General features: G+C 36.3%; 1 protein-coding gene, 1 long non-coding RNA gene and 1 pseudogene across 11 annotated transcripts in view; 2 read left to right on the top strand and 1 right to left on the bottom strand.

Annotated features, from left to right (window-relative positions):
* The first annotated feature begins 11 nt into the window (after positions 1-11).
* Positions 12-130, top strand: LOC112485594 (annotated as a pseudogene).
* A 13,405-nt stretch (positions 131-13,535) lies between these two features.
* On the bottom strand, positions 13,536-19,333 carry LOC102881994. 6 transcript variants are annotated; one of them, XR_001517556.2, is made up of 5 exons: positions 19,200-19,333; positions 18,382-18,492; positions 18,144-18,278; positions 17,410-17,477; positions 13,536-17,085 (listed from the first exon to the last, which is right to left on the bottom strand). It is a non-coding gene; the product is annotated as an uncharacterized LOC102881994 (long non-coding RNA). The 6 variants fall into 6 exon arrangements; XR_003048453.1 differs by lacking the exon at positions 19,200-19,333 and adding an exon at positions 19,080-19,158; XR_003048451.1 differs by lacking the exon at positions 19,200-19,333 and adding an exon at positions 18,775-18,859.
* UBE2D3 (ubiquitin conjugating enzyme E2 D3) overlaps positions 18,889-20,118 on the top strand; it is a 28,917-nt gene continuing 27,687 nt past the window's right edge. The window contains exon 1 of one of the 5 annotated variants that reach the window (XM_006918879.3): positions 18,889-19,011. The gene's annotated coding sequence lies outside the window, so the exon portion shown is untranslated. The other 4 variants (XM_006918878.2, XM_015594910.2, XM_006918877.3 and 1 more) reach the window with 4 other exon arrangements.

Here is a 20,118-nt window from a genome sequence, read left to right as displayed (position 1 = left end):
AAGCTGTAGTTGTCTACAGCCATGCCACCCTGAACGTGCCCGATCCCATCTGATCTCGGAAGCTAACCAGGGTCAGTCCTGGTTAGTACTTGGATGGGAGATCACCTAGAAATGCCAGATGCTGTAGGCATTAAAGAGAAAAAAAAGAAAGCTGTAGTTGCTATATTCAGACAAAACAGACTTCAGAACAAGGAAAATTATCAGGGAAAGGGGCATTACATAATAATAAAGGAGTAAATTCTCCAAAAAGATAACAAACCTTTAATGTGTGTACATCTAACAACAGAGCATTAAAGTAGCTGACCAATCAACTAGATCTACTTGTCATTTATAGAATACGTCACCCAACAACAGAATACACATTCTTCTCAAAAAAGATAGACATGTTAAAAAACTTGTATGTAAAAAGATAAACAGTTAATAGGTATACAGTAAATTTAGAAAAGTATTCACAAGGAGGTTTAACATCTGTAATATACAAAGAGCTCTTAGAAATTTACCTTACCAAAAGTAATCACTATCCTGAATTCTAACACTAAAGGTTTGCCAGTGGTAAACCTTCACATAAATTGAATACATAATGTGTTCTTTTGTGTCTGGCTTCCTTCCTTTAACATTGCAAGATTCATCCATGATGTTATCTGGAGTAGTTCATTTTCATTGCTATACAATATTCTTCTTGAAGACTATACCACAATTTATCCATTCTATTATTAATAGACATTGGAGATGTTTCCATTTGGGGGCTATTTTGAGGAGTGCCACTATGAACATTCTTGTGTCTTGTGTATGTCTTTTGGTCTACATATGTATGCATTTTTGTTGGATTCTCTATTATATCTAATAATCCATTTGAAGAATTTTTTTGTTCCTTGAAACTTCGAACTTAATGGTTTTGAAGTACTCAATGAAGGAATGCTTCCTAGGAAATATGGTTTCAGTGAATTATAAGTGGATACTGATCACTGAAAAGTTTCGTCTTTTCTGTCACTAACCAAGAGGGAACCGGATCACTCTACTGGCGTGAGTGAGGGATCCTTTTTTTTTTTTTTTTTTTGAGGGATCCCTTTTAACAGAGAGAAATTGGATTGCTGCTCTACAATGGAGTAAATAGAACTAGGTATGGAATGTAGGAAATTCACTGAGATGCTTCTTAGTTTTCTCTTGTCAATAGTCTAATAAAAACCTAGGGTAACCCAAAAAGGACCTCCACTAGGACTCATCTTACAAAAATGAATGTTTGAGTCACCCTTGTAAAGAATCCCATTCAGTTTAGATGCAAGCAAAAAGTAAGAAAAACCTAGAATGAGTGTTGAAAGCAAGCAACTATGTTTATGAATCTAGGCCACATGACCAACTAAAAATAAAAAACAGGTTTTATGAAACTACGATTATGTTTTGTTACTTGATTCCTCCCCAGCCATATATGAAGAATTCTGGGGTGGCTAATGATTTTGGTTTCAGGTAAAAGTATGACTGAATTGAAACCACCCCATGATGACTTCATAGCTGATGGGAGGAGACTGCATTGTGGAAAAGAGTGAGGTGAACATAGTTACTGCCCCAGCTCCCTCCTTGAGAGGTTAACTTGAGCCTCATGTATACTTGACCAAAGATCATTGCCTCTCTTAAAGTGAACTCACAATTCTCTCTCCCTCCAGAACCTGGTTAACTTCCTCTTCAGTCCCCTGGGGCTTAAGAGTGCTACAGCTCCCCTGCTGTTAGTCCTCAGTTACAGAACTATCCTAATTCTCATATCCTACACACGCATTTGTACTTAGTCCCTTTGTAAATAAGTCCCTTACTTATTAAATGATCCTGAGTGTGTTATTTGCTTCCTGTTAGGACTGTTACAAATTCTTGTCTTGCTTCTTGCCTAAAATCTACTTGGATATTAGCATAGCCACACCATTTTTCTGTTAGGTTTTGTATGATATGCTTATTCAAGTTTTTCTACATTCTAATTTTTATATGTCTCTTGAAATCAGGTTAAAGGTATAACTTTATAAATCCAAGGGGACAGTCTTTGTCTTTTAATTGGGATAATCAATTTCCATTTAATATAATTACTGATATATGGGGCTTTAAAGTTGCCATGCTGTCTTTTGTCTCATCTGTTCTTCACTATTTTTCTCTACTTTTTTTTTCTCTAGTTTTTTTTTTATTCCATCCTTTTGATTAGCTTTTTAATTATATGTGCTTTTACTATTCTTTTACTAATTACTCTAGAAATCAGAATGTGCTTCCTTGACTTCTAAAAGGCCAGTGTATATTAGTTTATCTATTTTATGGGACAGTGTGAATTGAATACCTTAGACTACTTCAACTTTATTTACTCTCGCCTCTTAATTTGTTATTGTTAGGTTTTAAATCTTTTTTTACACCACAGTATACTAGCATTGTTTTGTAAAGTTAACATTGAGATTTACCCATATATTCCTCCTTTTCATTGCTCTTCATTCCTTCCAGAATCTGACAGCTTCCATTTTTCTGTTTAAAGGCCACTCTTTCTTCTAATGCAAAAGTGCTGATGACGAAGTCTGTTTGTGTTTGAAAATATCTTTATTTTGCCTTAACTTTGGAAAGTTATATAACTTGAATACGAATTCTAAGTTGGCGATATTTTCTTATAGTACTCTGAAGATAGCATTATTTTGGTTGCAAAACAGTTGTCTTACTGTCATTCATTTGGTAATATCTTTTTCTTCTGTGCACTTAAAGTTTTTCCTCTTTGGTTTTCAGCAGTTTTACTGTGTGATTTTATTTGCTGTTTTCTTGCTTAAGGTTTACAGTGCTTCTTGAGTCTGAACCATAAAACCTTTTGCTTATTTTAGACATCTTTTCAAGTATCACTGTTACATTCTCACTCCTCTCCTTCTGAGTCTGAATTATACCTATATTAGACTCTTTTATTTTTTACCCTATACCATATGTTTCTTCCACTTCTTTTTACACTTTTTCATTCTTTTGTCTTTCTGTAAATCTGTCTTCTGAACTGCTTCCAATATCTGATTTTGTCTTCAGCTCTGTATAATTGGCTATTAAGTCCATTCATTGGGTTTTTAACTTGTTTTTCAATAATATAATTTCCATTTGGTTCTTTGTGTTTCCATTCACTAAACATTCTTACTCCTATATTTTAAATTCCTGAGCATATTAATCATAGTGTTTTAAAGTCTTCATCTCATTCTCCTTGTGGGTTCTGTTTCTACAGTCTATTGCTTCTCTGGTTTTGTCATATCTTCTCACATACCTGATTATTTTTTATGCGTGCTAGATATTGTATATAAAATATTGTAGAGGTATTTTGAAGCTCTAGATAGCCTTACTTTCCTGTAGAGAGGATTTTTTTTTTTTCCTTTTACTAGACAGCTAAACTAGACAGCCATTAGCAGACTTAGATCCCTACAATGCAGTTGAGGCCTGAGATGATTCAGTCCCTGCCAGTTCTATTTTCAGTACACTCTGACTCCTACCTAGGGTAGAGCCCTTCAGGATTTCAACTGAAAGACTGAGGTGTTTATCTTTCTTCGTGAGCCCTAAACTCACAGTTTCTCTCCCCTAACATTGGCCCTGTAACCCTCATAGTTCTGGTAGCTCTCCAATGCCTTTAAATCGGGGTTGTTGTTTTTTTTGGCTTTGGCCCAGCTTTTCTAGTTGTTCTTAGCAGAAGCATGATCAAAATCACCTAGTTCTTAATTACCAGAAGTGGAACAGCAGAGGAATCATTTTTAATGTCAAAAATTGTACTGAATGCTCCCTTTATCCTCTCCATCAAAACACACAAGGTAGTAGTTGTACATATGTTTAGTCTATAAATAAACTATAAAAAAATATAACAATGTATTAGTTATATATATATTATTTATATATAATACATAATAAATGTCCAGGTCCCCTGCGATAACTCTTACTTAGAAAATTGAAATTCTGCTAAATGAAAAGTTATAGTCTCAGGAAAGTTAAAAGTATGTTCGAAGGGCATGGGGAGCCCAGTTTCATTAGAGAGTTCATGTACAAAAGCAGAGATAAAGTTCTGGTTTTTATTCTCTATTTAATAGGTAACTACTGAAAACTTCTTTATTATGGTACCTTTTAATAAAAGCTGTATTTTGTCTGATAGTGATATGCAAGGTAGACTAGAGAAGTAAGAGTACAGGCAAAGAAACCCACTAGGAATCTACAGTAATGGACTAAATATGAGTTCATAAGAGACATCATAGTGTAATGGAAAGAATGTTGACATTGGAGTCACAGGACTTGTAATTACTGGTGCTGTCAACTTGGATAATACATTTAATGTGTCTGATTCTGCTTCCTATTTACATGCCAGTCACCCTGTACACCTTCAATAGAATGCTGGATATCTATTTTAATCTACATTATAAAATTTAAGGTGTAATGTATATTTGAAGGCCCGAAGAAGTGAAACTAATAAATGTAATAGAGAACTGCATGCTGAACATCTCCACAATTAAAAACAAATAAGTCACTATTTTCTCCCTAACCTTTGTCTTAATTTCCAAAATCAGCTTCCTCTTCTGACTGACCTCTTCAGGTGAATATATTTTCTGGTCACCAGAAATGTATTGAAGTAATCTTTTTCTTTCACTATTTTTACTTCTTTGGGCATTCAAATATATATTACACCTTAAATTTTATAATGTACATTTAAAAAGATATTCATCATTATATTTGATAACCACTCTGTGAATTAAGCAAAATTTATTAACATTTCAGCATTCTATTGAAGGCCTCTCTCATTTTAATCTAGTTTCCCCTACCCCTATTCTTAAATGAATAGAATTTTGGTTATACATTTTTTTTTTTATTTAACAGCCCTTCTTGTTCTACTAGAAATAAAATATTTTATGTATTTTTTACTTGGGACCACAGAAATAATGTATCAGCATCCTCCCTTATCCATTATACTTCGGGATTCTCAACCTTAGGGAACCTGGAAGTAAAAAAAAACTGAGCAGCAAGGAAAATTGTTATGAGCTTTATTCTGTAGCAAAAATATGAATCTGTTTTTGAGGTATTAAGTGTTTCACGAAGGAGAATTCTCCATTTAACTGAAACTTCCAATTATTCACCATGGACAGAAGGTCCGTGCAATCTGAAGAGCCTTGTCATTACTGGTATACTGGTAAATGTTTGACAACTAGCTCACCAGAAAAAAAAAAAAAGGTTCTGACTGTGGTGTTTGCAAATTTCTCTGAGGTAAATACTCCCACTATGCCCCATATCGAGCTGCAAGACATCACTCAAGGAAGAATTAAAGAGGTGTATATTATAAAACTATAATATTCCCACCATGTGGATACCATAGAAATAATTACAAAAACACAGATAATAGTAAAATGTAGTAAAATGATCAAGAAGTGAATTTTGAGGATTTATTATTGAGTCTTACATATTGGATTTTAATATAATTGTAAGATTATATAATTAATATTTAATAATGGCTGTGTTTAACAATCAGCCTGCAAACTTCCTAAAAAATTTAAAATTGGCACTCATAAGGCAGCATAAGCCAGCTCTAGCATACTACTGCCTGCACTCTTAGTTTTGGAAGAGACTTAGTGACTAGCCAATATGAGTTGAGGTGGTTCTGCTAGTTAATTATTTTTTAAAAAATTTTTAATACTTAGATTTATATAACCAATCCTTAAATTCCACCACCTCACAAACTAAAGTCCTTTATGTGTTTTTCATATTCCTCCCTGTATGTTACCTTGTTATGACTTTATTACTTAAAAAAAATTTTAAGGCTGCTGTACATATTTAACCTGTGTTACCTGTAAATAAATACTGACAAAAGGAACCAAATAAACAATGGGCAAAAATACATAGAGAGATTTCTTCAAAGAAGATATACAGATGGCAAAGCAATACATGAAAAGATGCTGATCATTAGTCACTGAGGAAATGCAAATTAAAAATGACAATGAGATACCACTACATACCTATTAAATGGCTAAGATTGAAAAGACAGATCATAACAAGTCAGGAGGAACTGGAACTCTCTTATACAGCTTATAGGAATGTAAAATGGTACAACCACTTGGGAAAACAGTTTGTCATTTTCTTAAAAAAAACAAAAAACATATATCTACCATACGATCCAGCCATTCCACTCTTAGCCATTTACCCAAGAGAAATGAAAGCGTATGTCCATACAAGCACTTGTATAAGAATATTTACAGAAGCTGTATTTGTTATAGACGAAAATTAAAAACAACCCAAATGTCCTGATAAGTAAATAATGACATATCCATATAAGGAATACTACTCAGCAAGAAAAAAAAAATGAACTATTGAGACACACAGTATTGATATCAAAATTATGCTGACTGAAAAAAGCCAAACAAGAAAAGAGAGCATATTGTATGATTCTATATAAACAATATTTTAGAAAATGCAAACTAATCTATAGTGACAGGAAACAGATCAGTGATTTCCAGTAGACGAAGGGAGCAAGGGGTGGGAGGAACAAGAAAAAAGGTTTATAAAAGAGTATAAGGACATTTGTGGTTATGCATACATTATCTTGATTTTGGTGATAGTTTCATGGGTATATATGTATGTCAAATTGTGAAAATGTATACTTTAAGTATGTCCAATATATTGTATGTCGATTATATTTCAATAAAGCTGTTAAAAAACAATCTACTGTGGCCTGACCACTGAGCTAAGAAAAAGGCAACTGCTTGGTTCTGGACAGCACATTTCCATCTTTCAGGGAGAGTAAAAGTGTATAGAAGTTCTTTGGGCAGCCCTAAGCACATTGCTGGCATATACTGAGATGTCAGGCAACTGAAATTCTCATGTCTTTATCACATGTCTGTTAGGTCAGATTCTCTGAGTGTCTCTCCTTATGTTTCCCTAATATATTTCATATTATTTGTTTTACACATGACTATTACTCATAATGAGGCTTCAGTATTAATATTCAGTAGACCATTGGTTTTTTTTAGACTGTGTTTTGTGAACACTAGGAATACCCACAGAACCACCTGAGGCATCCTGAGTGGGCGTGGGGACTGGAGATGGAAGGAAAGTGATCAAAGAATCTGAGTGGGCAGGGCTGCAGCCTCTGACTCAAGCAGCTTAGTTTGACAGACTTAAGGACTTCTGGGGAAAAAAACAAAGTATGAAAATCATCTAAGTTTTATCCACAAGCCAAGCTTAGAGCCTGATGCATAGTAGGTACTCCATAAATACCTGCCGAGTGAATCTTGATTAAATTCAAAATGCCTCTCATTTCTTTCTGCACACCTTCTGTTTCTTAATTGTTTAATACAAATTTTTATTGTCATTTGTGTTTCTTTAGATAAGAATATTAATTTTTGAGAATTCATGAATTACACTAAAACAATGCACCAATAATTCTTCCCATAAGCAGCCTGAAGTGACCTCTGAAAATGGTTCACTATTCTCTTGACCCAGAAAACCCCACAAAATCATGCTAATTAGGAGATTCAAATCTTCGTGTTCACTTTAAGAACATTCATGAAACTGCCCAGGCCATCTAGGCTATGCCTATCTGAAAAGCCACCAAGTATCTGAAGGATGTAACTTTACAGAAGCAATACGGGCAATTCTGTTACAATGGAGGAGTTGGTAGGTGTGCCCAGGCCAAAGAGTGGGGCTAAACACAGAGTCGGTGACCCAAAAAGAGTGCTGAATTTTTGCTGCACATGCTAAAAAATGCTGAAAGTAATGATGAACTTAAGGATTTAGATGTAGATTCTCTGGTCATTGAGCACATCCAGGTGAACAAAGCTCCCAAGATGCGGCACAGAATTTACAGAGCTCATGGGTGGCTTAAACCCTACATGACCTCTCTGCCACACTGAGATGATCCTTACTGAAAAAGAGCAGATTATTTCTAAACCAGAAGAGGAGGTCGCATAGGAAAAAAAGATATACTAGAAGAAACTGAAGGAAAAAAAACGTATGGCCCAGAAAAAAACAAACAAACAAACTTATGGCCCAGAAGTAAACTCAGCATCAAAGAAAGATATGCTAACAAAAGTAAAATCAGAGGGGAAAAAAAGCACCAATAATTGTAATGTACTAAAGTGTACCATTTTATAAAAGCACTGATTTTATATACATATTCACACATTGATTAGCAATGTAAGCCTCCATTAACAAATCTTATGGGTATTCACACCACACACACACGGGTTCTAAAGGCTGAGGGAATGAAAATCACACAGCCATATGAAAAATTGCCCTTACAAATTCATGATCTACCTACACAAAGTCTTTTTTTGTTTTGGTTCGTTTTTCAGTTTCCCTCAGCAATTCCAAACTTTGCCTACTTTTCTCATGCCCAGCTCATTGTCATCACATAGCCCTCCTTCCTATTTTACTAAAAAAGTTGAGAACATTGAGTAATAATGGTCAAATTCCTGCCTCCTCCCACCTAAAATTTATCTTCATTTTTACCCATGCTAATCTTCTTCCTTAGTGTCAAATAGGGTTATCTTGTTCAGAGTCAAATACAGATGACTCTTAACACAAGTTTGAAAAGCACAGGCCCATTTATATGCATATTTTTTCCAATAAATACTTGTACTTTCTATCTGCAGTTGGGAGTCCATGAACCAAATGTATGCATTGTCTAAGCCATTTTATACAGGGACTTGAGTATCTGTAGATTTTGGTATCTGCAGGGTCCTAGAACCCATCCCCCACAGATATTGAGGAACAATTAAGTTTTGGGGGAGTTAAAAGTTTTATGTGAATTTTCAACATCATGGGGGCAGGATGGGGCCTCTAACATCTGTATTGTTCAAGGGTCATCTGCACTCTATTTTTTACCTACAATCACATCTTGTGAAGAAACCTGCTCCATTAATCTCTCTGTTCTGTATCTCCTCTCTCATGATTTCCTCTAGACTATAAACATACTCAAACCCCATTCTAAAAAAAATCTTCCTTTGACCCTGAGTTCCTCTAAGCTAATACCCTATATCTCCTAGTTTCCTATCATGACCAAGCTTTCCATTTTTTCACTTTCATTCACATCCCAACGTACTTAAATTGAAATTATGTCAACATCACCTTGCTGAAATTATGAGTCTTCGGTGCCAAAATCTGACAAATTTCTAATCCTTGTATATTTGAATTTTCTATACCATTTTGACACTTGATATTTGAAATAGGTAGTAAAATATTTTTTGGATGAATAAAGTGGGAATCAATGGAGTGAAGAAGTTACTCTTAAACTCGAGTACCCAATGGATTACAAATAGCTGAGTAGCCTGAATAATGTAACCCCCTTCCCTGCCCCTACCAAAGATGTTCACATTCCAGTCCCTGGGGCCTGTGAATACGTTGTTACATAGCAAGGGGGAATTGAGGTTGTGGACGGAATTAAGGTTGCTAATCATCTGGCCCTCAACTGGGGAGATTGACCTGAAATATTCTTGTAGGCCCTAATATAAAGGTCCTTACAAGTGAGAGGAGGAGGCAGAAGAGTATGTCAGAGTGCTATGACATGAGGAAGACTCGACTGGCTTTGAAGATGGAAGAGGGTCATGACCCAAGGAATACTGGTGGCCTCTAGTAGCTGGAAATGGCAAAAAGACAGATTCTGCCCTACAATCTTCAGAAACAATCCTGTTTATATCTTGATTTTAGACTCGTGAGACCCATTTCAGACTTTTGAGCTCCAAATCTGTGAAATTAACTGTTGTCTAAGCCACTAAATTTTGTACTAATTTGTTACATCAAGGAAACTATTAAAGTAACCATTTCTAATTTTCCTTTAAAGTTGAATCTTGTGATATTTGCTATTAAGTCTAACTTTGTGTTGTGGGGGCTTGGGGGTGGTGATAGAAAGGAAACCAGGATCAAATGAAGTTCTTCAAATCTTTATCACTTTAGCTAATAAAACAGAAAGGTCGGATGCCTCATTCTGATGGACAGAGGAGTAAATCATTCCCACTATGTCAATTTGAAACTCTGTTAAGCATTTTCACATAGGAACCTAACACATATACAGAGAGGTTGGATTTAGAGAATAGCTCTTTGCGGGATGACCTAAAGACATGACTACTTTTCTATCAGAAATTATGTTCTAAGTTCCAGAAGAGGAATGAAACTTAAAATGTATATAAGCCTTTCCTTCCTTTACTTTCCCTTTAAAATCCTGTTTATTTGTCTGTCCTATCTGCCTAGCATTTAACTCTACTTGAGAGTTACAACATCAAACAACAAATTAGACTTTAGGTATGTGACAAAGGATTTTTGTAGATTCTATCGGTGTTTCTCAAACTAGAATCTTTTAATCCTTTACCAGATTTTTTTCCATTTTGTGATTTATTTCATTAATCTATATAATAATTAATGTAAGCATAGTCCAGATCACCTTAATTCCCACTTCAACTAAATACTGCCGTGTGTTTTCAGAGCCTGTATGTGTTTAGGTTCATGATCTTGTTGGCACCGTGTAATAGCACTTTGTCTTAGGCAAATGAGAACAGAAATAAATAATAAATGCTTCTTTCTGGAAATGTGAAAGCCAAATTACATCAATGGGAGAATGACAAAGGCTTCCTAAAGGTTCTAGTAGAGACAACGGATCATTACTTATGGACCACAGCATAGTATACACGTGCCAAATTTAAAAAACCTAAACTGTAGTAGTTAGTTTTATATTTGCTTCCAGAACCAATTTGTAAAAAATAAAATAAAAATCAAGTAGCAGATATTAATTTTATTAGTTTACATTTTTCTACGTTTACCATATAAACTTTATTTTTAATTTAAATTTACTTCCTGTACTATGGGTCCTTAGTGCAATTACTGCAACTATTTTAGGTCTTTCTCAGAATCATATCCCATCTAGATTATTTCAACAGCACTCCACGTGGTCTCTTTGCCTCTAGTCTCCATCCGACAACACTTTCCTTACATCTTCCATATTGCTATCATAGTTATTTTTATGTAATTGAAATCTGATTAAAACTTTTTTCTGCTAAAAATTCAATGCCCCCATTCCATACCCTTCATAATAAAATCTGAACTAACATGGCATGGTAAGGCCCTCAAATTCTTTCTCTTCTCTCACCAGTAACACCCTCCACTCCACCCCCACCTCGCCTGCCTCTCTCTCTCTCTCTCTCTCTCTCTCTCTCTCTCTCTCTCACACACACACACACACACACACACACGTACACACACATTACTGCATCCAAAGTACTGTGGAAACATACTCGGTCAACTTCTTTGAAACTTTATGTTGTTCCCTCTGTCTGGAAGCCTTCCTCCCTTTTCTTTTTCCAGCTAAGTCTCTTTTTTCCTTCATTTGTTTAAAGACATCTCTCTTCTACAGTGAAACTTTTCCTTATCACTCCCAGCTGAATTAGGTATATTAGTATTACTCTGTGCATGTATTTATGCCATCAAACACACCATGTAATTGTCTGATGCTTAATGGTCTCCCCAATTAAGTTTTTTTTAAAGGTGACATTTGGGTCTTTAGGTATCTTCAGCATCTAGCTCAGTGTCTGGCACATATTGGCATTCAAAAAATTTTTTTAATGAACATTTAAGAGATTGGGAGTGATTCTGTTAACAAACCTCTATTACATTAATTTCTTCAGCCTAAAAATGAAAGAGCTCTTCTTAGCTTAGTCAGACCTAAATATCGCCGATTGACACACTGCATGAGTCTCTTGGTCTTGCCTCAACCTGCATCAAAAGCAGTCCCACATTATAAATGGATGTTTTCTAAAACTGTTTATAAATAAGGCAGAACATGCTGTTATATGTGAACAACATTACAGTGACTAGATTTCAAGCTGGCAAATATAAAAAAGGCAATTAAGTTACATAAAACTGAGCAACAATAGTGGTAGCCCGATTGTTTTCTAGGGTAGGAAACCTTGAAGTGCTTGAGCACAGAGAAGAAAAAAGGGTTTCCTCCTCATTCCCAGTTCCCTAAAGAAACAGTTTAAGCTTACCACTGGTGTTTTCCCTCTCACTTCTGCACACCTCCCCATTGAGTCTGCAATGTCCCTCTTACCTTGCCTTCTGTCCCTAATTAGCACCCAATCCAAGTCAGTGGTAGGCATTTAGCCCTACCTTAAAACGCTCCAAAGTAATTTTCCCCTTCTCTCCATTAGTGAGAACAGAAAGAAGGAAAACAAAGAAAGCTAAATTCACATAAATCTGTGAATACCTTAATTCTTGTGGACTTTTTCCTTTTTCGTAAAAAAAAAAAAAAAAAAAAGTCTTGGAGTTTAATTTCAGGCATTGTAGCACCCAGAGCTCTTTTTTGAGGGGTCTTTTTGTATGAATGGGAATCTGTCATACTGTTCTCTTACCAGGTATATATGGTAAAGCTCAATCTCATTACTACTTAATTATTAACTTTTGAGATTTACAATGCTTTGATAATGGGATAGCTCTGAAATTGTCATACTTCTTCAACACCAAATGGGCAAAATTCTTTAAGTATTTTTTTTTAGAGGTAGCATGTATTAAAAACTAAAAGTCTGACATAGTGGCTCCATTAAATCACTTTGATACTATGTAGACCTGATCCTTTAGAGTCACTATGTACAACATTCCATAATCATTCCTAACTTAAAATTCTTTAGCAACTGGGCTTTGGGTGGTAAGCACACAATATACAGATGTCAAATGATAATGTACACTTGAAAATTATATAATTGTATTAACAATGTTACCCCAATAAACTTTATTAAAAAACAAAATGAAAAAAAATTCTTTAGCAAAAGAATTTTAAATTTATCATCACTGCTTTACTAAAGAATTCTCACATAGATATATTTAAAAAATCAAATTCAGTATTGGTGAAATAATCATTTCTGGTCTAAATTATACCGTTTACTTTAGATCTTTCGTATTGTTATTGAAGCAAGAAAGATTATAATTATTGTTTGGAAGTAATTTTAATTTGAACTCTTTATTTTCAGTTAAGTACTGATAAAGCTAATTCATATATTGGGACTCACAAAAAGGAGGCCACCCCAATGGCCTGGCCCATGTCACAGATCTAAACCTAGGTCAGCCTGCACTCACAGGCAACACCTGTCAAGGAAACCTAACCTACACCAATCACAATGCTCCAACTCAGCTACATTGATAGCTCACCTTACCTTAGGAAACAGGACCTGCTGGCCTTACAAGGAAATCCTCGACCTCCTAGCCAATCATGCCTTTTGTGTCACTGCTTCTAATGCTCCAAGAAACTCACTCCTGCCCCAAATCCCTCGGGAACAGTGCTCCACTCACTGTGAGGCACCGGACTCCCCTAGTCCATGAACTGTTTTCCCTTAAATGAAGGACATCAAACTTGTTACAAAAGTGTTTTAGTTTTGTTATTTGACAGTATTTCACCCTAATCCTTATCTGGATAAGTACCCCTGATTTTCAACCTACTTGATTTCATCTGAAATTAAAGAAAACTTTTTTATATTTAGAGAATGCCAAAATCAGTGTCTTCTCCTATTTCCAGCCATAATTATCAACTTTTATTTTCAATGAAATGTTGTTTAAATTTTTAATCACTGCTTTATTAAACAAATAATACTGATGAAAATAACTCCAAATTTAAGACTAATAGACAACAAATGCTTATTATTATAGTAAAACTAAATTAAACTGCTTTGTTTGAACTGAAGGAAAAGCCTCTTCCTGGCTGTAAATTTTTCACATTTTACAAAGATGCTACATCTCATTTATTACTGGTAACCTGAAGAGTATTACGAGATGTTGAAAATATTTAGCAGTGTTTCCAGACTAATTTCACATTGATTCTCATTAATTTTTTTAATGTACATTGAGATAATTCACATACCGTAATATTCACTCTTTTAAAGTGTACAATTCAGTGGGGTTTAACATATTCACAGAGTTGTATAAATATTACAATTATCTAGTTTTAGAACACTGCATCATCTCCATCAAAAAGACCCTATAACTCAGAATTCATTTCCCATTTACTCAACCCCTAGTCCTTGAGCAGTCAGTAATCTACTTCCTGTCTCTATGGATTTGTCTATTGCAGTCATTTCATATAAATGTAATCATATAATATGTGGCCTTTTGGTCGGGCTTTTTTTACTTAGAATAATATTTTCAAGCTTCAAGATACATGTTGTAGCATATAGAAGTATTGTGCTCATTCTTATTAACTAATACTATTCCATCATATAGATATAGCATATTTTATTTATCCACTCAGCTGATGGACATTTGGGTTGTTTCCACTTTTGGCTATTATGAATAATGCTACTCTGAACATTCATGTGTACAGGTTTTTACGTGGAAAATATTCAAATTTATTTTTAGCTCAAACATTTGTGCATGAGTCATTATGTACTAAAAAACATCTTAATTTAAGGTCAAAATGATATTCTTATCATGAAAGAGTAGTTTCCTAAACACATTACCTTGTCTTGATCATAAAAATGAGCTTCTGAACTGGTAATATACAGAAACTCATTTGATTTTTATGCAAACAATATCAAATAACATTTGGTTGACTTATGTTCTAAATTACCTACTCCAAGCAGAATACATAAACATGCATTTTGGATATAAAATCTAAACTATGGCATTTACAATTTAATTAAACTAATAAAATGATATTCACTGTGTTAAAGCTAATGTCTTTAGCAAGTTATAAAATTCTATGAGAAAGTTACAAAGGTCTGAAAACACATGCAATATTAAATACTATCAAAGATATGTACTAATCTATGTTAACTATATTTATTCACAAGCATATTTTAATTAACTCCTATACTCAAGCTATTATATGTGGCTTCACATACATATGATGCATTCACATATTAAGACTTTGGCACACCTTCATTATTTGGATTAGTTATACCACTGCCACTTTCATACTAATTTTCTTCATCTTTTATATTTTCTTTTGTTTCATGCAAATTCATGCAAGAAAATCTGATCTACCATAATTAGAAAGTTTTTGAGATTTAAATATAGTATTAAGGATGAAATTGCTTTTAGCTTATCTTTTCAATATTTTGTACCTGCATTTTTTAATGTTTCTTTCAATACATAAAATCATAATCTTTTTAGCATATTGAAAATGCAATATAAAAACACTATTTTTCTTTTTTTTCAGATGGTAAATTAAATACGTCAAGTGAAGAAAGTCAACTTTACCTTTACTTGTAATTATAAATTGGATTCTGTATAACATTAGATATGTGAATACTATTTTAAAGTCTGAGCTAATCTTGGGCTACCTCCTTAAATTTCAAAATGCTTCCAGGCCATATTCTTTTTAATTTTAACCTTAGCAAAATTGAGCAAAAATGTTAAGTTTGCTAGTGTAAATACAAATAAACAGAAAGCATAATCGACCAAAAAATTCACTTCAGTGCCAAATAGAAATGAATTTAGGGTTATACCAGCATTTGTCTCCACTAAACATGGATAATCTAGAACTTCACATACTAGGATTCATTTACATGTCATCGTTGCTTGTATACTATCTTGATAAAGTAGTGGCACCATTATAAAACAAAGGTTTAATTTCAGATGCATGTTTGTAGGACAGAGAAGGGCATGAGTGGATTATTCATCTTCTAAGCAAAACTCCATTACGACGAAATTTTTTGTAGAACAAAATATTTTCCAGCACCAACTGGCAGTCCACTTATTTAAAAGTGGGGTTGAATATAAGCAATATTGCTGCAAAGAGAGAATTTAGAAAATTCCTTTTAGTCACTGGTTGGAATTTTACTTGGAATGGTAAGGAATGCATAAATATTTGAGGCAGAGAATATATATTTATTGTACTAGTGGGCAAATCAACGTTGGCTAATAGTCAAAGGGCTAAAAAACAGCTTAATGGTTGAGTGTGAGTTTTGAGGTCAGGATGCCTAGGTTTAAATTCTGGCTTTCCTACTTAATAATTATGACCTTGAGTATTTCATCTATATAATGGGGATTTGATGAGATAATGAATTAAAAGACCCAGCATATAGTACTTCAAATAATAATTATTAACACTTATTTTTAACAATTTCAAATATGCAACATTTTAATTTCACCCTTGGTTGTTACTCTCATTTTTCAATTCTTCTACCACATCTTATTTGTAACAGTGTGTAATAAATAAAAGTGATATAGTAAAACCTAAGTTACCCAGAATACTTGGGAAATGAATTGTTCTAGTTAGGTAAATTTTTCATAGGGTAGCTTTATAGGTCTCAAAAAAAAAAAAAAATCAACATATTGGATAAAACAATTTCCTAAACCTATTACATGCCTTCTTATAGAAAGTATACTGGTGGTAATTAAATGTTTTCTTGACGAATCACTATTGCTATGGATAGGAATTAATTCTGTTTTAAATTTCACAATACCTTCAAGGCTTTCCAAAAGGAATAAGCCTACTTGACTCTACCTAAGGTTTTTTAACACATAGTTCATGAATAGAAATCAGGGTGTGTGTGAACTTGGATATGAAAACACAAATTACATCTTTGTTTTTACTAATCTCTAACTGAAATTAGAATGTAATGTTGAATGTAAGCAACAAACAACTAGCTGTATCTATGTCTGTGTCACCAATAGGAATCACAAATACTTTTATCACAAATGTTGCAAAATCTTAAAATATTTATGTTCATCATTATTTCAAAATTTTGGTCTTTACTAGACCATCATTTGATCTTACTGTGTTAATAAAACACATATATTCCTATGCCAAAAATGTTTTTCTTTAATATTTGAGACTCTATTTCAAAATGTTTTTTTATGATGCTATGAATTTTATTTTATACATTTAAAAACATTATTCTAAGATGAGTCCATGGTTTCACTAGACTGCAAAGGCAGTTTGTGGCACCAAAAATATTAAGAACTCTGACCTCAAGTCTGTCTCAGCCTGCTGTGCTCTGTTAATTCAGAGAATTAACGTGTTCTGTTATACTTTCATACTGAAGTTTGCTTAAATTAGGGTAATACAAATGGGGTTCTTCAGCACTTTTCTCTTGAATATTGTGAGTTCCCTCTGGGTAGGTAGGAATGTTTCCTACTATGCCTGAATCTTGGCTTCTGAAAGAACAAAACAGAGGGAGAAATGCGTCAAAATTAGATTCGAATGGCACTGAAAGTAGAAATATAAAACATCCTACTCTCCTACTTTCTAAATTGAGACAATATACAACTCCATTCAATATATACTCTGCCATTTATTAGCTTTGTGTTCTTGGGATAGGAACTTAATCTCCCTGTGTATCAGTTTCTTTATTTGCATAGGGGGTTAACAGGCACAGTACCTGGTACATAGTAAGTGTTCCATAAATATTACCTATGTTGTTATTCTTAGATTTGTTTTACACTGTGGCCTGTTAATGTCTGGTTAGTTTATTAACTTACGTTTATACAGCACTGTAGCCTGCACTGCTCTTCCACATACATTATGACATCTGAACCACACAATAACCCTGTGAGAAAGGACATCTATTATTATGCCTAGTTTAGCATTGAAGAAACTAAGAAAAGTAAGTGCACCCTATCACACATATGGGAATAGAGCCAGAAAACAAACTTGGATTTCTCCCTCCACTCCAACTGCCGAATCCTGTATTTTTACTATATTAAACTGGTTAAAAGAAAGAACAAAGGAAAGATGGAAGGAGGGACAGAGGTATCCTGTAGGCCATGAGGTGAGCACTAGAGTGCTTTGCTACTCACAGAGAGGTTCTCTGAGCAGAATAATTTGTATCACCTGAGAGTTTTTAAGAAAGGTAAAACTCAGGCTCTGCCCTAGAATATTAAATCAAAATCTGCATTTTGAATAAATCCCTAGGTGATTTGCACAGATACTAGCTTGAGAAGCACTATTTCACTGATTGCTCTAGTGACACTATTATGGTCACCTGAACAGTATACATTAGCTCATTTATCGCAGACCTATGAAGTTTTAATTAGGTAATGCTTTCTTGTAACAGGAAATAACTTGCTACTTTCCTTTTTTAAAGTTAAGTATATTTTTAAAACAAGTTTTTATTTCCATTTAATTCTTAAGTAGGATCATTTAAAAGAATGTTAGAAAACTTTAAGCAGGTCAGTACTTTTAAATTCCTTTAAAAAATTAATGTCTTACTAACCTTTGCCTGAAGGAAACACTATAGAGCGAAATCACTCTCTATACTTCGCACTCGGCAGATTAAAACAGGCCAATCCTATCCTCTTATTTCTTCCCCTGGATGTTTCAGTAAGTATTGTTTCACAATGTTGTGGCTCTAGGAACGGAAACAAAGCAACAAGAGGAAAAAAGTATTAACTCTATTCCCATACTTAAACCTAGGCGGATGGTAGAGGTTGATTAGAGAAAACAGCCCGCACCTATCTCCCTATTCTGCATCGCCATATATTCACAGTTGAGCTCGATTCCTAAAATGCTCTAATTCTGGGAACAGGTCTCAGGTCCGCTCTTCTCAGTATTCTTCTCAGATCCTGTAGGGTTAGAAATACACTACATTTCGGCAGGTGGGCGCACTGATTAGCGGTCCGCTAGGTTCTACTTTAAATGATTGTTCCCATTCGACGAGCGCTTCCTCCTACTGGTTAACCGGCTCAGATCCGCAGGCGAGTAAATACCGCTCACCTGCGACACCGGAAATTTCAAAAGCCGGGTCAACCAGGACTACAGGCATCTAGTAATTAATCCATGGTACCTCCCACCACACATTCCTGATTGGGTGCGTGAGAAAAGGATGTGCCGGCGCGCGCTCCTACCAAGCCAGAGAATTACATTTCCTCTTTCCACCAGCATAAGCACTCATGGGCGGTGTTTCTCCGGCGAGGCCCGCCCCAACACGAGCCGGTGCCTCATTACCTCTCGCGAGAATTTGAGGATTTGGGGGCGGGCCCCCACCCGGAAGACCGCACAAAACTGCCCTTAAGTCATTGCAGACCTACAGCTCCTGTAAACCAGCCACGAGGTTCTCGCGAGACCCGCCTCCTCGATACCAAGTGAGGAAATTGGGGGACTCTGTTGGGAGGGGCGTGGGATTCGATCGCGCAGCTGCCGTTTCCATTACCTTCCTCCCATGGTCCCCTTCCGGTTCTCGATGCTTCTCTGAGTCTAAGAGTTTCCGCCGCTCGTCTACCCTTCCCCCCAGCCCATGACCCGCCTCCAGCCCCCGCCCTCCCAGTCTAACCTCCGATCTATTTAGAAAGACGGTGCTGTTCTGAAAAAAAGGAAAAGGGGGTAGCACAGACACGCTGTACTGGAAGTGAGAAGTAAACCGTTTTCCAGCATCCTTAGATTCGTCCTGTGCTCGCGGCGGCGGCGTTGGCGGACTGATACGCGGCGGTGAAGAGGCAGGAGGAGGGGGGGAGGGGCGGAGCGTGGCAGCTGGCAGTAGTTCCGTCAGAGCGGACATCTTGTGGCTGTGTCGTGCGCGTGAGCCCCGTAGGGCCGGGGAGGCACCAGCTGCCGCGCGGGGAGGAGGCCGAGGCCGCAGCTTGAGGGAGGCCCCGGCCCCTCAGTACGCGTGGGTGTGGACGGCTAGGGGAAGGGAAGGGTGGCCGGCCCACTGGCCGGCCGGGTAAGAGAGGAAACACAGGCCCTGGGTGGCTTGAGTGACCAGCCTGTTGGGTGGGGTAGGGTGGGAAGGCTGGAGAAGCCGGAGCCTCTCCTGCTTAAGGGGGAGGGGGAATGGGCGCGTCCTCGCGCCTAAGCCGGAGACTCTGGGGCGGCACGGGCGCGTGGTGGTGGTGGTGGCTGGCTGGGCGGGCGCGCGCGGGAGCGCGCTGGAAGGCGGAGTGTACGGTGGCGTCAGGGACGACACAGAATAGCTCTAGCTGCGGGGACAGCGACATACATCAAGCCTCTTCTCTTCATTTCCTTTCTCTCTCCTGCCGCACCTTTGAGTTAGAAACCGAAAGAAGCCCGGCGTAAGCCCGGAGCCTCCTGTTTCCCCCTCCCCCCTAGCCTTTCTTTGCCCTAGTGACGCCGGCATACGCCAACTAGGCCCCGGCTCCTCCTCTGCTGGGCTCCGGACCCTGCCCCGCACCCACCCCTTTCTCCTACGCCTCTTCCTCTCCCACCCGGGTCTCTTCCTTTCGAGAGGCCGG

The sequence above is a fragment of the Pteropus alecto genome, unplaced genomic scaffold, assembly GCF_000325575.1.
Source record: "Pteropus alecto unplaced genomic scaffold, ASM32557v1 scaffold5, whole genome shotgun sequence".
NCBI lineage: Eukaryota > Metazoa > Chordata > Mammalia > Chiroptera > Pteropodidae > Pteropus > Pteropus alecto.
The sequence above is the reverse complement of the archived record's forward strand: the minus strand, read 5'-3'. Positions and strand labels throughout refer to the sequence as shown.